Source organism: Dama dama, chromosome 18, assembly GCF_033118175.1.
Source record: "Dama dama isolate Ldn47 chromosome 18, ASM3311817v1, whole genome shotgun sequence".
Taxonomy (NCBI): Eukaryota; Metazoa; Chordata; class Mammalia; order Artiodactyla; family Cervidae; genus Dama; species Dama dama.
This window is the reverse complement of record NC_083698.1, coordinates 24,462,615-24,474,979: the sequence shown is the minus strand read 5'-3', so window position 1 is coordinate 24,474,979 and position 12,365 is coordinate 24,462,615.

Here is a 12,365-nt window from a genome sequence, read left to right as displayed (position 1 = left end):
ACATGGCTGAACAACTGAACTGAACTGAAACTTAGTCATATTTTCCAACACCTACCTTACAAAATTTAATATGCTACTATTTATTATTCTGCTTGTATTTGCTCTAAGTAAAGTTTAATTTCCTGTGAGGGTTGTAGGAGGAAGACAGAGTGATGTGGAAAGAATACTTAATAATGTATAAAATGCTCATGATATGGTATTGAAGTGAAAAGAAGTTGGACACTAAATTAAATATAAAATGTTGACTCAATTATGGAAAATTGCATAAAGCCAAGATTGGAAAATTAAGGCATTGGCAGTGGTTATCTCTTAGTGGTCTGATTATAAGGAAATTGTATATGTTTTCTTCATATTTTTCTCTATTTCCCCTGAGGTATATTTATTAATCCTATAATATGTCCAAATGTTTTATAAAGAAAAAGAATCACAACACAAAATGGCAAATTAACAGAATCTAACTTTTCAGAAAACATATATTATAAAACTAGAAGAACAGTACATTAAGGAAAGAACAAGATTATGAAGGAGTAGGTGGATGTGGAGTACATCTCTCTTCATGGATACATCAGGAATACTCCTTCAGACACAGCAGGGCATGCAGAACACCAGCTAAGAACAGACAGGAATACCTGAAAAGTGGAAAAGAATATATAGAACCATGCAAAACTCGGTAGGATGAAGAAACTAGGGAGAAAAACAGGAGTGTTAGTAGGATTGGACCTGCCCTCAGTGGGTCAGGGAACTGAAGCAGGGGTCCAATCCCCACAGCAGGGCAATTGTCTGAGTCAGAGGAGAAACATTTAAGGTTGAGAGTAAAACAGCTGATCTCTGGCAGCCTAAATGGAATGAGAATCAGACAGTCCTTGCCACAGTCATACAAACCCCCAGACAGGGACGCAGGTCCCCTGGAAGGGGCAGCAGCTGGGAGCTGGAGTTTAGGGATTGTGGAACAATCCCAGGGCGTGGGCTGCTGTTGACTCTGGAGAGGCGGATCCAGGGGTTGTGAGGGAGGAGATTTTGGTGAGAAATTCCTGTGGAGGAAAGCTGGGCAACCGTGGGAGCAAGGTGATACTGCTGAGTCACGCATAGAGGGTGGAGCCATCACCATAGCCTCTGTCTCCCCACACATCAGTATCAGCAGCTGAACAATAGAGAGTCTGGCCCATCAAATGCCTGATGTGCTGATCTACAGAGTAGGACACCATAATAGTAGACTTTAAACACCCCACTTACACCAATGGACATATCATCAAGACAGAAAATTAATAAGGAAACACAAGTCTTAAATGATACATTAGATGAGATGGATCACATTGATATCTTCAGGACATTCCATCCAAATGAAGAAGAATACACCTTCTTCTCAAGTGCACATGGATCATTTTTCAGGATAGACATCTTGAGGTTGGGTCACAAACCCAAACCTCAGTATATTTAATAAAATTGAAACTGTATCAAGCATCTTTTTTGACCACAACTCTTGTCTATGAGAGGAGATATCAGTTACAAGAAAACAAACTGTAAGAAACACAGACACATGGAGACTAAACAATCCATTTTTAAATGACCAACAGGTTACTGAAGAAATCAAAAGGGAAATCAAAACATTTCTAGAAACAAATGACAATGAAAACAAGACCACTCAAAACCTGTGAGATGCAGCAAAAGCAGTTCTAAGAGGGAAGTTTATAGAAATGCAATCCTAACTCAAGAAACAAGAAAAACATCAAATAGACAAACTAACTTTACACCAAAAATAACTGGAAAAAGAAGAGCAAAAAACCCTCAACATTGATAGAAGCTAAGAAATCATAAATATCAGAGGAGGAATATGTAAAAAGAAATGAAATAATAGTAAAGATGAATAAAACTGAAAGCTGGTTCTTTGAGAAGATAAACAAAATGGACAAACTTTTAGCCAGATTCATCAAGAAAAAAAGAAGAATCAAATCAATAAAATTAGAAATGAATAAGAAGAGGTTACAACAGACAATGCAGAAATACAAAGGATTATAAGAGACTATTATGAACAACTATATGGCAATAAAATGGATAACCTGGAAGAAATGGACAGATTCTTAGAAAAGTTCAATCTTCCCAGGCTGAACCAGGAAGAAATAGAAATTATGAACAATCTAATTAAAAGCACTGAAATGGAAGCTGTGATAAAAAAAAAAATCCCCCAAAACACAAAAGCCCAGGACCAGATAGCTTCACAGGAGAATTCTATAAAACATTTAGAGAAGAGTTAATGCCTGTACTTCTAAAACTCTTTCAAAAAATTGGAGAGGAAGGAACACTTCCAAACTCATTCTACGAGGCCACCATCACCCTGATACCAAAACCAGACAAAGACAACACACACAAAAAAACTACAGGTGAATATCACTGATGAACATAGATGCAAAAATCATCAACAAAATTTTAGCAAATAGAATTCAGCAACACATCAAAAAACTTATACACCATGATCAAGTTGGGTTTATTCCAGGGATGCAAGGATTCTTCAATATATGCAAATCAATCAATGTGATACACCATATTAATAAATTGAAAGATAAAAATGATATGATACTCTCCATAGATGCAGAAAAAGCCTTTAACAATATTCAGCACCCATTTATGATTAAAACTCTTCAAAAAATGGGCATAGAAGGAACCTACCTCAACACAGTAAAGGGTATATATGATAAATCTACAGCAAACATTCTCAGTGGTGAAAAACTGAAAGCATTTCCTCTAACATCAGGAACAAGACAGAGGTGTCCACTTTCACCACTATTATTCAACATAGTTCTGAAAGTCCTAGCTATAGCATTCAGAGAAGAAAAAGAAAAGGAATCCAGATCAGAATAGAATTGAGACTCTCACTGCTTGCAGATGACATGATACTATACATAGAAAACCCTAAAGATAGTATCAGAAAATGACTAGAGCTAATCAGTGAATTTAGCAAAGCTGCAGGATACAAAAATCAATACACAGAAATCACTCGCATTTCTCTATACTAACAATGAAAAATCAGAAAGAGAAGTTAGGGAATCAATCCCATTCACCATTGCAACAAAAAGGATTAAATATCTAGGAATAAACTTAAAAAGAACTGTATATAGAAAATTATAAGGTGCTAATGATAGAAACCAAAGATAACATAAACAGATGGAGATTCTTAACATAAACAGATTCTTCCTGGGTAGGAAGAATCAATATTGTGAAAATGACTATACTACAATATGCAATCTAGAGATTCAATGTGATCCCTATCAAATTACCAACGACATTTTTCACAGAACTAGAACAAAAAATTTCACAATTCATATGGAAACAAAAAAGACCTGGAATAGCCAAAGCAGTCTTGAGAAAGAAGAATGGAGCTGGAGGAATCAACCTTCCTGACTTCAGATTATACTACAAAGCTACAGTCATCAAGACAGTATGGTACTAGCACAAAAACAGAAATATAGGCTAATGAAACAAGATAGAAAACCCAGAAATAAACCCATGCACTTAGGGGTAGCTTATTTTTGACAAAGGAGGCAAGAATATACAATGGGGCAAAGATAGCCTCTTCGATAAATGGTACTGGGAAAACAAGACAGCAACATGTAAAATAATAAAATTAGAACACTTCCTAATACCATACACAAAGATAAACTCAACATGGATTAAAGACCTAGATGTAAGACCAGAAATGATAAAACTCTTAGAGGAAAACATAGGCAGAACACTCAATAACATAAAGCAAGATCCTCTAATACCCACCTCCTACAGTAATGGAAATAAAAACAAAAGTAAGCGAGTGGGACTGGATTAAACTTAAAAGCTTTTGAACAGCAAAGGAAGCTATAGGTAAGGTGAAAATACATCCCTGAGAATGGGAGAAAATAATAGCAAATTAAACAACTGACAAAGGATTAACTTCCAAAATATACAAGCAGCTCATACAACTCAATGCCAGAAAAGCAAACAACCCAATCAAAAAGTGGGAAAAAGACCTAAACAGGCATTTCTCCTAAGAAGACATACAGATGGCTAACAAACACATGAAAAGATGCTCAACATTGCTCATTATTCAGTTCAGTTCAGTCACTCATTCGTGTCTGACTCTTTGCAACCCCATGAATCACAGCACACCAGGTCTCCCTGTCCATCACCAACTCCTGGAGTCTACCCAAACCTGTGTCCATCGAGTCAGTGATGTCATCCAGCCATCTTATCCTCTGTTGTCCCCTTCTTCTCCTGCCCTCAATGTCTCCCAGCACCAGAGTCTTTTCAAATGAGGCAGCTCTCCACTTCAGGTGGCCAAAGTATTGGAGTTTCAGCTTCAGCTTTCAGTCCTTCCAATGAACCCTCAGGACTGGTCTCCTTTAGGATGGACTGGTTGGATCTTCTTGCAGTCCAAGGGACTCTCAAGAGTCTTTTCCAACACCACAGTCCAAAAGCATCAATTCTTCTGCGCTCAGCTTTCTTTTTTTTTGTTTTTATTTATTTATTTTTTATTAGTTGGAGGCTAATTACTTCACAACATTTCAGTGGGTTTTGTCATACATTGATATGAATCAGCCATAGATTTACACGTATTCCCCATCCCAATCCCCGCTCCCACCTCCCTCTCCACCTGATTCCTCTGGGTCTTCCCAGTGCACCAGGTCCGAGCACTTGTCTCATGCATCCCACCTGGGCTGGTGATCTGTTTCACCATAGATAATATACATGCTGTTCTTTCAAAACATCCCACCCTCACCTTCTCCCACAGAGTTCAAAAGTCTGTTCTGTATTTCTGTGTCTCTTTTTCTGTTTTGCATATAGGGTTATCGTTACCATCTTTCTAAATTCCATATATATGTGTTAGTATGCTGTAATGTTCTTTATCTTTCTGGCTTACTTCACTCTGTATAAGGGGCTCCAGTTTCATCCATCCAGTTTTAGCTTTCTTTATAGTCCAACTCTCCAACTCTCACATCCATACATGACTACTTGAAAAAGCATAGCCTTGACTAGACGGACCTTTGTTGGCAAAGTAATGTCTCTGCTTTTAAATATGCTGTCCAGGTTGGTCATAACTTTCCTTCCAAGGAGTGAGCATCTTTCAATTTCATGGCTACAATCACCATCTGCAGTGATTTTGGAGCCCCCCAAAATTAAGTCTGACACTGTTTCCACTGTTTTCCCATCTATTTCCCATGAAGTGATGGGACCAGATGCCATGATCTTAGTTTTCTGAATGTTGAGCTTCATTTTTTTCACCCTTCTCCTTCACTTTCATCAAGAGGCTTTTTAGTTCCTCTTCACTTTCTGCCATAAGGATGGTGTCATCTGCGTATCTGAGATTATTGATATTTCTCCTGGCAATCTTGATTACAGCCTGTGCTTCTTCCAGCCCAGCATTTCTCATGATGTACTCTGCATAGAAGTTAATAAGCAGGGTGACAATATACAGCCTTGATGTACTCCTTTTGCTATTTGGAACCAGTCTGTTGTTCCATGTCCAGTTCTAACTCTTGCTTCCTGACCTGCATACAGGTTCCTCAAGAGACAGGTCAGATGGTCTGGTTTTACCATCTCTTTCAGAATTTCCCACAGTGTGTTGTGATCCACACAGTCAAAGGCTTTAGCATAGTCAATAAAGCAGAAATATTAGAGAAATGCAAATCAAAACTGTGATGAGATATCACCTCACACTGGTCAGTATGGCCATCATCAAAAAGTCTACAAACAATAGATGCTGGAGAGGGTGTGGAGGAAAGGGAACACTCTTGCACTGTTGGTGGGAATGTAAATTGATATAGCCACTACGAGAGATGGTATGGAGATTCCTTAAAAAACTAGGAATAAAGCCACCATATTACCCAACAATCCCACTCCTAGGCATATATCCTTAGGAAACCAAAATTGAAAAAGACGCCAGTACCCAATTGTTCATTGCAGCACTATTTTAAATAGCTAGAACATAGATATCCATCGACAGATGAATGGATAAAGAAGTTGTGGTACATATACACAATGGAATATTACTTAGCCATAAAAAGGAACACATTTGAATCAGTTCTGATGAGGTGGGTGAACTTAGAACCTATTATACAGAGTGAATTGAGTCAGAAAGAGAAAGATAAATAGCATATTCTAATACATATATATGGATTCTAGAAAAATGGTACTGAAGAATTTATTTACAGGGCAGCAGTGGAGAAACAGACATAGAGAATAGACTTATGGACATGGGGAGAGGGGAGGAGAGGGTGAGATGTATGGAAAGAATAACATGGGAGCTTACATTACGATATGTAAAATAGATATCTGATGGGAATTTGCTGTGTGGCTCAGAAAACTCAAAGAGGGGCTGTGTATCAACCTAGAGGCGTGGTTTTGGAGAGGTAGATGGGAGGGAGTTTCAAAAGGGAGGGGAAATATGTATGTCTATTTCATGTTGAAATGAATATGTATACCTGATTCATGTTGATATTTGACAAAAAACAACAAAATTCTGTAAAGCAATTATCCTTCAATAAAAAAATAATTTAGAAAAGTGAAAAAGAACAGTATATCAAAAATTTTAATAACATACACCAGAATATATATGAATGGCAAATAGGTATATGAAAAACTTGCTGAATGTCACTATGAAGCAAATGCAAATTAAAGTCACAGTGAAATTTTATATCCATCTGATCATATCATTTACTGATATTGTTATATTTATTATATTAAATTATTATATTATATTAAATATTGTTATGATAAATTATAATATATTTATTACATTTATGATCTTAATCAGAAAGTGAATTTAAAAAATGACTGATAACAACTAATAATAGCCAGAACATACATCTATATTCAGTATTGGCAGTAATACGTATAATAGAAAAAACTTGAAAAAACTTGATTATCTAAGCCTATAGAAATTGTCAGTAATTTATTATACCACTTCAAATCAGAATAATTGACAACCAACAAAAGTTATGTTTTGAAAGAATTTTAAATGATAGGTTAAAAGCTTAATATTGAGAAAATATGTCAGATATCAATAATAGTTTATCTTTCATGGAGGTAAAAAGCAGATAATTTTTTTTTCATCATGCCTTTCCAAATGTTAGCATATGTTCCTTACATTATTGGCTGTATATAGCTTCTCCGTCTTAGGCTGCAAAGAACATAATCAATCTGATTTCATTATTGACCATCTGGTAAGGTCCATTTGTAGAGTCTTCTCTCGTGTTGTTGGAAAATGGTGTTTGCTATGACCAGTGCGTTCTCTTGGCGAAACTCTGTTAGCCTCTGACTGCTTAATTTTGTACTCCAAGGCCAAATTTGCCTGTTACTCCGGTTATCTCTTGACTTCCTACTTTTGCATTCCAGTCCCATTATAATGAAAAGGACATTTTTTTCGGGTGTTAGTTCTAGAAGGTCTTGTAGGTCTTCACAGAACCATTCAACTTCAGCTTCTTCAGCATTACTGGTCAGGGCATAGACTTGGATTACTGTAATATTGAATGGTTTGCCTTGGAAACAAACCGAGATCATTCTGTCATTTTTAAGATTGTATATAAGTACTGCATTTAGGACTCTTGTTGACTGTGATGGCTACTCCATCTCCTCTAAGGGATTCTTGCCCAAAGTAGTAGATATAATGGTCATCTGAGTTAAATTCACCTATTCCAGTCCATTTTAGTTCACTGATTCCTAAAAGGTTGATGTTCACTCTTGTCATCTCCTGTTTGACCACTTCCAATTTGCCTTGATTCATGGACCTAACATTCCAGGTATACAGTATTGTTCTTTACAGCAACAAACATCACCAGTCACATCCACAACTGGGTCACATCCACAACTGGGTGTTATTTTTGCTTTGGCTCCGTCTCTTCACTCTTTTTGGATTTATTTCTCCACTGATCTCCAGTAGCATATTGGGCACCTACCGACCCGGGGAATTCATCTTTCAGGGTCCCATCTTTTTGCCCTTTCATACTGTTCATGGGGTTCTCAAGGCAAGAATCCTGAAGGGGTTTGTCATTCCCTTCTCCAGTGGAACATGTTTTGTCAGAAACTCTATACAGTAAGCAAAAACAAGACCAGGAGCTGACTGTGGCTCAGATCATGAACTCCTTATTGCCAAATTCAGACTGAAATTGAAGAAAGTAGTGAAAACCACTAGACCATTCAGGTATGACCTAAATCAAATCCCTTACGATTATACAGTGGAAGTGACAAATAGATTCAAGGGATTAGATCTGATAGACAGAATGCCTAAAGAACTATGGATGGAGGTTCAGGACATAGTACAGGAGGCAGTGATCAAGATCATCCCCAAGAAAAAGAAATGCAAAAAGGCAAAATGGTTGCCTGAGGAGGCCTTACAAATAGCTGAGATAAGAGAAGTGAAAGGCAAATGAGAAAAAGAAAGATAGACCCATTTGAATGCAGAGTTCGGAAGAATAGCAAGGAGAGATAAGAAAGCCTTCCTCAGTGATCAATGCAAAAATAGAGGAAAACAATAGAAGGGGAAAGACTAGAGATCTTTTCAAGAAAATTAGAGATACCAAGGGAACACTTCATGCAAAGATGGGCTCAATAAAGGCCAGATATGGTAGGGACCTAACAGAAGCAGAAGTTATTAAGAAAAGGTAGCAAGAATACACAGAAGTACTATACAAAAAAGATCTTCATGACCCAGATAACCATGATGGTGTGATCACCCACCTAGAGCCAAACATCCTGTAATGTGAAGTCAAGTGGGCCTTAGGAAGCATCCGTATGAACAAAGCTAGTAGAGGTGATGGAATTCCAGCTGAGCTATTTCAAATCCTAAAAGACGATGCTGTGAAAGTGCTGCACTCAAAATGCCAAAAAATTTGGAAAACTCAGCAGTGGCCACAGAACTGGAAAAGTCAGTTTTCATTCCAGTCCCTAAGAAGGGCAATGCCAGAGAATGTTGAAACTACCGCACAATTGCACTCATCTCACATGCTAGCAAATTAATGCTCAAAATTCTCCAAGCCAGGCTTCAGCAGTACGTGAACCATGAACTTCCAGATGTTCTGGCTGGATTCATAAAAGGCAGAGGAATCAGAGATCAAATTGCCAACATCCATTGGATCATAGAAAAGGAACGAGAATTCCAGAAAAACATAAATTTCTGCTTTATTGATTATGCCAACAGCTTTTGACAGTGTAGATCACAACAAACTGTGGAAAATTCTTCAAGAGATGGGAATACCAGACTACCTGATCTGCCTCCTGAGAAACCTGTATGCAGGTCAAGAAACAACAGTTAGAACTGGACAAGGAACAATAGACTGGTTCCAAATAGAGAAAGGAGTATGTCAAGGCTGTATATTGTCACCCTGCTTATTTAACTTCTATGCAGAGAACATCATGTGAAACACCAAGCAGGATGAAGCACAAGCTGGAGTCAAGATTGCTGGGAGAAATATCAATAACCTCAGACATGCAGATGTCACCACCCTTATGGCAGAAAGTGAAGAGGAGCTAAAGAGCCTTTTGATGAAAGTGAAAGAGGAGAGTGAAAAAGCTGGCTTAAAACTAAACATTCAAAAAACTAAGATCATGGCATCCAATCCCATCACTTCTTGGCAAATAGATGGGGAACAATGGAAACAGTGACAGACTTTGTTTTCCTGGGCTCCAAAATCACTACAGATGATGACTGCAGCCATGAAAGTAAGAAGTTTGCTCCTTAGAAGAAAAGCTATGACCAACCTAGACAGTATATTAAAAAGCAGAGACATTATTTTGCCAACAAAGGTCCAACTCAGTCAAAACTATGTTTTTTTCCAGTAGTCATGTATGGATGTGAGAGTTGGCTTTTATAAAGAAGGCTGAGCACTGATGAATTGATGCTTTTGAACTGTGGTGTTGGAGAAGAACCTTGACAGTCCCTTGGACAGCAAGGAGATCAAACCAGTCAGTCCTAAAGTACTAAATATTCTTTGGAAGGACTGATGCTGAAGCTGAAACTCTAATCCTTTGGCCACCTGATGCAAAGAACTGACTTGTTTGAAAAGACCCTGATGCTGGGAAAGATTGAAGGTAGGACGAGAAGGGGATGGCAGAGGATGAGATGGTTGCATGGCATCACTGACTCAATAGACATCACTGACTTAATAGACATCAACTGAGCAATCTGTGGGAGTTGGTGATGGACAGGGAAGCCTGGTGTGCTGCAGTCAGCAGGCAAAGAGTCAGAGATGACTGAGTAACTGAACTGAACTGATGCCAAAGTTGAACCTCCAATACTTTGGCCACCTGATGTGAAGAGTTGACTCATTGGAAAAGACTCTGATGCTGGGAAAGTTTTAAGGCAAAAGGAAAAGGGGTGGCAGCTGAGTATGAGATGGTTAGAGAGAATCACTGACTCAATAGACCTGAATTTGAGCAATCTCTGGGAGACAGTAGAGGATAGAGGAACCTGGTAGGCTACAGTCCATGTGGTTGCAAATACTCAGACATGACTTAGCAACATGAACAACAGCAAAAACAATGGCAGTAGTGCTCAAAACGTAGTGTGTATCCCTGCTTGTCTCTGGATTCAAAAACTATTTTCATAATACTACTAAGACATTATTTACCTTTTTCATAGTGTGACAGTAGCACTGATGTTTCAAAAATAATAGCAGATAAAATTTCTAGTGCTTAGTGTGAATCAAGGTAGTAGCACAAAACTGTACCAGTTGTTATTTGTATTCTTTGTTACCGCATACTATACTCACTGCAAAAAATAAATAAAGGATATATATAGTATATATATGTGTGTATATATATAAATAATATAGTTCATTTATATATAAGTATATATGAATAAATTTATATATAAAAATATATATATAATTATAAAAATAAATATAATTTACTATAAAACAAATTATATATATAAAGTAAATAAAAATGTTTGCTTTAGAATGTCCATAAGGAAGCAACAGGGATTGCTTTATGAAATCTTAGTCCTTGAGTTCATGTGTTTTTAATATTTTCTATGACACAATAGGACACAAACCTAAAGTATACAAAGTATGGTGATTGTTTTAAGGACAAGAACTTGGACTATTATTGTATTGAAACTCAACCTTAACAGTCTGCCAATACTTAAAAACTTCTCTAATAAAGTTAATTTAGTATTATAGGATGTGATTTTTTAAAAATGTTACATGATGAATGGGTTTACATTTGGAAGAACTATATAGCTCATTGAAACAGTATTTTCTGAACAATCAGAGAATGATCATATGAAGTTATGCTTGGGTGAAAGACCCATCCAAAGTGTAAGAAAGGCCTTTAAACTAACAGAATAGGAAAAGTTCACTGATAGTTTCAGATTCCATATTGCAACTAACTTTTAAAAATATATATATTTATTTTTAATTGGTTGATGATTAGTTTACAATATTGGTTTGATTTCTGTCATATATCAACATGAATTAACCATAGATGTACATATGTCCCCTCCTTCTTGAGTCTCCCTCCCACCTCCCACCCATTCCCACTCCTCTAGGTTATTACAGAGCCCCCATTTGAGTTCTCTGAGTCATATAGCAAATTCCCATTGGCTATCTATTTACATGCGTTAGTGTATATGCATCTATGCTAATCTCTCCATTTATCTCACCCTCTTCTCCTCCACCCTTTTCCATAAGTCTGTTCTCTATATCTGTGTCTCCATTCCTACTCTGTGAATAGATTAATCTGTGCTATCCTTCTAGATTTCATATATATGTGCTAATATATGATATTTGTTTTTCTCTTTCTGACTTACTTCACTCTGTATAATATGCTCTAGGCTCACCCACCTCATTAAAGCTGACTTAAGTGTGTTCCTTTTTATGGCTGAGTAGTACTCCTTTGTATACAGGTACCACAACCTCCTTAGCCATTCATCTGTTGATGGACATCTAGGTTGCTTCCATGTTCTAGCTATTGTAAATAGTGCTGCATTGACCATTGGGATACATGTGTCTTTTTCAGTTCTGGTTTCTTCAGGATATATGACTTGAAGTTGCATTGCTGGTTCATATGGTGTTTTTACTCCTAGTTTTTTAAGGAATCTCTGTACTGTCCTCTGTAGTGGCAATATCAATTTACATTCCCACCAGCAGTGTAGGTGCAACTAACTTTTAAGAAGCTAGTGTTAAAATATTCTTTCCTTCTTCAACCATGAGTATGAGGTAGGTTTATATATGTGTGTGTGTATATATATATATATATATATATATGTATGTATGTATGTATTTCAACCAAAATAGCATATTACAGTGGATTGCATGCAAAAATGAATATGATAATCCACTGAAGTGATTCTCAATAAATTCCCAAGTTCCTGCGTTTAGAAGCCCCACAGGTACTATTTCAGA